Source organism: Haliotis asinina, chromosome 2 (assembly GCF_037392515.1).
Source record: "Haliotis asinina isolate JCU_RB_2024 chromosome 2, JCU_Hal_asi_v2, whole genome shotgun sequence".
Taxonomy (NCBI): Eukaryota; Metazoa; Mollusca; class Gastropoda; order Lepetellida; family Haliotidae; genus Haliotis; species Haliotis asinina.
Window position 1 is genome coordinate 57,444,343 of NC_090281.1, and position 6,636 is coordinate 57,450,978.

The window sequence follows — 6,636 nt, forward strand, 5'->3', positions numbered from 1 at the left end:
AGTTGACAGTCTCCGTGGAACATCGCCTTTGATCTACGAGTCCGTGATAAATGGCAGAGTTGGCAACCTCTTTATCACCAGCATCTTTGGCAAGGTAGGATACATTTCTACAAGAGCCATTGATGTTCCGGAGTATAGAATGATCATTAAGGTGCGATTTTCTGAATATGTCACTGAACAATACAATTTTCTTTGTTTCTGTACATCAGTTAATTTAGTAATGCTCGTCAGACTACTACTACTACCGCATAAAAAAAATGTTTCAGTTACCATCGTCACTACCAACTGCTCGTAATACTGCTACTACTGCTGCTGCTGCTACTGCTGCTACTACTTCTACTGCTGCTACTACTACTACTGCTGCTGCTACTGCTACTACTACTGCTGCTACTGCTGCTACTACTACTGCTGCTACTGCTACTACTGCTGCTACTGCTGCTACTACGGCTACTACTGCTACTGCTGCTACTACTGCTACTGCTACTACTACTGCTGCTACTGCTGCTGCTACTACTACTGCTGCTACTGCTGCTACTGCTACTACTGCTGCTACTACTGCTTCTACTACTACTGCTACTACTGCTGCTACTACTGCTACTGCTGCTACTGCTGCTACTGCTGCTACTACTACTACTGCTTCTACTACCACTGCCGCTACTGCTGCATTTCCACTGCTAACATCATTACTGTTGGTTCACACTTCTGTACTACTAATACCATTGGTACTACTTCCAGTGCTTTGACTTCTATACCACAAACACAGCTATCAAAACCATTTCTGTGCAATACTACTATACTGCCAATACTGCTGCCAGTTTTACCAGATTTAGGAATACCGTAAGCGAGTCTTTAATTGCCATCACCACTCTTACAACTTCCACCTGGTCAAAGCTGTATGATGCACAATGAGCGACACAATGTGGTGAACAACATTTAACCAAATATGTACACTGTCATTCCTAACATGGCTTGTCAGGCGTAAGATAAGATAAGATAAGATAAGATAAGATAAGATAAGATAAGATAAGATAAGATAAGATAAGATAATGCTTTATTATCCCGAAGGAAATTTGCTTTGCACGTTTAAAATTGAAAACACATACAATACAAGAGAAACAGATACAGTACAAGAGAAACACATACATAAGGACACAAACCATCCATTCATATGTCAAGTAGTACTAAAACAGCTAGCAACAACGACCAGTATATGAGGCAAAGATAAATGTGAATGTATAATGGCAAATTTAAGAATCAGAGCTATATACAGGCGACATTAAAAAGAAAAAGAAAATTTTGATGAGGAGCATTAGCACTAAAAGTATTTATATAACAGTTTGAAACTAGTGATAAAGTATTGTACAGTGATTAGCAAACACATCTGTGCATTTATACACCATATAAAACACGTGTGTTTTCAAACGGTAAAGTAATACTCAGGTCAACGCCCGTAGTAATGGAAGAGGTGTGAGTACTATAAGCAATAGGCCATGGTAGTGTATGTTACAATGGTAGTCACAATAGAGCCATTTTATACACGATGATTGTTTTTTCCCCAACGGCGACTGACAATGATGGTCCATGAAAAAGTTCACTCACATTAATGTGAAACTGTCTTTGTGAAATGAATATGGAAGGAAGATATTCGGCCATTATTGTGTTAATACTACACTTACGATAAATGCTTTGTTTAGAGTGGTTTCAGGAAAGAAAGTGTGCATTTGCAAACATTCAGTTATGTACAGAAACTGAAATAAACAAAACCTAGGAGCATATTACTGGAAACACAAAATGCACTTTGATTTTGAGAATAACACCTGTTTGTTGTTAATGTTGACATTTAACCACTAGTTAAATTAAGGCAACTATCGGAGCAGTTAATCATTCAAAATATTGGCATTTGAACGGAAACAGAAAACACTGCGTTCAACTTTCACCGTTTCCCAAGGAAATATCTCATCATACGACGCGTCAAGGAAGATATTTTCATGACAACCGACTCTTTTTAATTAAGATATTCTGTAAAAGCTGACGATAACATGCAAGAGAAGACGCTATTGAGACAGTGACACCCCTTTTCACGAAAAAAAAATATCGCTGTGGTTTTATGAAAAAGAGAATGTAGCTACATGTATGCAAATATAGGTTAATAGAATCACACTTCCCATACGTGTATATAAACGTATGTATAAATACGGGTTTCAGTCTTAGATGTTGTGTGTGTACTTGTTGTTTAGAATAATATCGACAATGTTCTATCACATATTGCCAAAACATTAATTATACCGATATGTGATTGTGTTAATTTCTTAAATACAAATAGAACATTACACATGAGGAAAAGGACCACTGGGGTCACTGAGAGTCTGTAGGTTTAAGTTAAAAGAGTTTATCCGTTATATGTTTTCCGTATCGAAAATGCAAAGGGGAAGCTAAATTGCCAGTGCCTTTCACAAACCAATATGGGTAATGAAGTTTCAGAAATAAATAGAAATAGCTAATAATTAGACTTCAGGGTATTCTACACAAATATAATAAGTCCACAAAGAAGATACATGAGAGTAGCGTATGTACACACTTGACAAACTTGTACATGGAATATATATCTTATATCATTTATCACAATCTATGGCATAATAGAGTATACATTTGTATTATTTCTTCTATATTTCGATCTGCCTTATCCTCTTGGCAATAACCATGTGATACTTAATGGATATAAAACATATTCTACCATGACTTCAGTAAATACTTGATTGGGATCGGTTAATCAACGTCATTCAGAGGTATGTAATCACGTTATATACCTCCGATTTTCCAACTCAGTATGTATGTGTTTAACATTTGAATAACGCAGTTATGGTAGGATGGAGATAAAGGTATTGTGTGGGAAAATCAGAGGTATATAACAAAATTATAACACCTTCAAATTTTGTATTTAAAACCTCACGCTACGCGTTCGGTTTAAAATCAAATTTAGAGCTATTATAATTTCGTTATATAGCTCTGATTTTCCAACACAGTATGTTTATCTCCAAATTTTGACCACAGTATTTTGCAGGCGGAAAATGAAACAATTCGTTAATGTTAGTTAGGATGTCATGCAACACTGAAACAGTATATGAATATTCATTTGAATATCGGTGTTGTCGAATCATTGTGTTCAATACTGATATACATGTAGATACATTCTGTATTGCATATTCCGATTCCAGATGCACTACTTAGTACTTAGCATTCTTCCCTTTTTAGTCATATTTATAAAGTATCATTTTTGTCACTGCCATTCTTGACATGCTGTCTGTATGACTGCAATACAGTGACTGCTTGAACAACGGTTAAATTCAAATCCTTGGTCATCCCAAGACATAAACTAAAAGCCATTGGTTTGCGCTCTTTTAGTTACGGAGTTCCAGCATAATGGAACCAGATGTCACTCGAACTCAGACTTACAACATCCCTTGATGTCTTCAAATGTCCTTAAAACATTCCTCGTCAGAAAATACTACAGTGATTATCAAACATATCCTCAAAAGTTTCAACCATTTATATGCGGCGACTTTGGGCATACATTTTGTATGGAATTCATCGTGGTATAAATACATATATTATTATTAAAGGTGGGCAATATTTCTTGCGAGGAATTTGTATAGGGTGTTGTTGCTCTTGGTTTGTCAACGAGATCCACCAAACAAGACTCTCTCCCTGCAGTTTACATTGATTTTATTTTATGTGATGTATCTGATGAAACGTTTCTATGGTTGTTATAAAAGTTATACAATATATGACTGGCATAAGATGCATACTGTGCTAGCTTCATACTGTACCATGTTCTATCTCAGAATGACATCATATGTTTATGATGAAGCACTTTAGCCACCTGAGTGATAGACCACTGCGTTTCTTTCTTGGGATGAATCTTCAGGAATATGCTGTTAATATGCTGCTATGACGATGGATAAAACGCATATATAATAAGCCGCTTTCACTACTACTACTACTACTGCTGCTGCTGCTGCTGCTACTACTACTAGGGGCGGCGGGGTAGCCTAGTGGTTAATGCGTTCGCTCGTCACGCCGAAGACCCGGGTTCGATTCCCCACATGGGTACAATGTGTGAGGCCCATTTTCTGGTGTTCCCCTGGCGATATCCCTGGAATATTGCTAAAAGCGGCGTAAAAACAAACTCACTCAATCACTCACTCACTACTACTACTACTACTACTACTGCTACCGCTACTGATGCTACTATTACTACTGCTACTGTTGTTGCTGCTACTACTACCGCTGCTGCTACTACTACTGCTACTACTAAGACTCCTGCTGCTATTGCTGCTGTTGCCACTACTACTACTACTACTGCTGCTGCTGCTGTTACTACTACTACTGCTGCTGCTACTACTACTACTGCTAATGCTAAGAATCCTGCTGCTACGGCTGCTACTACTGCTGTTGCTGCTACTACTACTACTACTACCGCTACTGCTGCTACTACTACTACTACTACTACTACCGCTACTGCTAATGGTAATGCTAAGGATCCTGCTGCTGCGGCTAGTACTACAACTATCGATACGAGTACGATTCCGTTTTCAGCAGCACATGTCTGACGCTGAAGTCGATTAACGGGAAAAGGGGATCGTGATCACTGCTGTTTCAGATTCTACTACTACACCAGCACCAACTACAACAACGACTAATGTCTAAATAGTTGCACATTTACTACAGTTTCTACACATATCAAGTGTAGAGTTTAGACTGCGTATTTTTGAGGCACTATAGGCATTTTACTCCCGTTTACATCAGTTTGAACATCCGCACTGCATCAGGGTTCACGATGTGACGTGCCGTTCTGGAGAGAATAGGCAAGTGACGGAATCGTCTATAGCTGGTCACAAGAGTATTTCTTGTACGGTCAGGACGCAGAAACGAGAAGATTGCATAATTACAGTACTACACACAATTTCTCGGTACCCCTATACACTGAATACCACGGAAATTGGAATACAGAGATCATTACCAGGGAAAGTTACTTACGTTATTATTCATGCCCGTGTACTGTTACGTGTGGCATGGATGTTCCTTTAACTTAGAGCTGCTTTATTTACTGTGCATAGTCGACAGACTGGCAGATATACATTTCTCTCACGCAACTCTAGTCTGTCTGAGGGGTAACGGTTGACACCTCCGACAAGGTTTATGTAATCGGATATAACAGTCTTTTCAAGTGGCATGTCTTCAAGAACTTGAAGAAAAATATATATCCGGTTACGTTTAGAGCATTCATTGCGCGTGTGTGTAGACAATCGGTCAACTGACTAAATTAGATTTTATTCACCTACACATTTTAAAAAATACGCAGAAATTTAATTCCTTCGTACAATCAAAATCACCAAATGTGCATTTACATACACTGTAACAAAGTACAAGCAGTCGAACATGCCCTGCTGGATACTGCAAACAACTGAGTTGACTGAACCGTCAAGGGCGCATATTGTCTCCCACCACGTACTAATACTAACATACTAGTATAATCTAAAGAGGAGGAAACAATCACAGGACAGTACCTCCGCTTCCCAACCACTTTTGAAAACACAGAGTTCACACAAAATATGAAAGGGAACACTAATGCTCATTCCTGCGGTCAGAATCAACCCTCTTTCGATCTGACACAAAGTGGTCTGACCGGCTCAGGAGTGTGAGAACATCATGTCATTAAGCGCACGTAAAATCACCAAACAGTCACCATCACTATATGTCAGCTTTGAACATCTTGAACAGACCCCCATGGGCATGTGTGAAGCCCCCTTCTGGTATCCCTCGCGGTGATATTGCTGGAATATTTTAAAAGCGGCGTAAAACACATTTCGCTCGCTCAATCTTCATGAAGAAGGTTACGGGGACACTGTGTCAGTCACTTCAGACTGATAAAGAGGTGTGTGATGACACAGTGAATGCGACGCCATAAGAATAAAGAGGGATGCGATGCCACAATGTAAGCCACAACATAAGGATAAAGAGGACTGTGATGACACAGTGCATGCGACGTTACAATAATAAGGAGATGCGTGATGACAGTAAGTTAGTCACCTCATAAGGATAAAGACGGGTGCGATCACATGGTGCATACGACGTCATAAGGATAAAGAGGGACGAAGCGACACAATGTAAGCCACTTCATAAGGATAAAGAGGGGTGTGGTGACACAATGCATGCAACGCCTCAACGGTAGAGAGGTGCGAGTTTTAGCCACGACATATATAACGACATCTCAAAATTAGCAGTTAGACAGAGTTTAGGGTATATCGACCATTTGCTTCTGGTGAACACAAACATTGTTCACGGTAGAGAAATATCCACCCTTTGATACTCTTACATTTATACTCAGTCTACCACGTATACATATTGTTTATGGTCTCAAGGGTCTCTCCTAATCCCAACCAAGCAGGTTTTCAAAGTAACAACAAGGTACCCTTCAATAATGCGATTTTATTGGTCTCTGTTCAAATAGTTCCAGAGGACAAGCAACAAGACGGAGACGAGTTTCTCCACCGCTGGGCCCTACTGCAGATAATGGATGAGTGGATTTTAGGTATCATGGATATTGGCTGAAATAGTCGTAGCTATAGGATATTC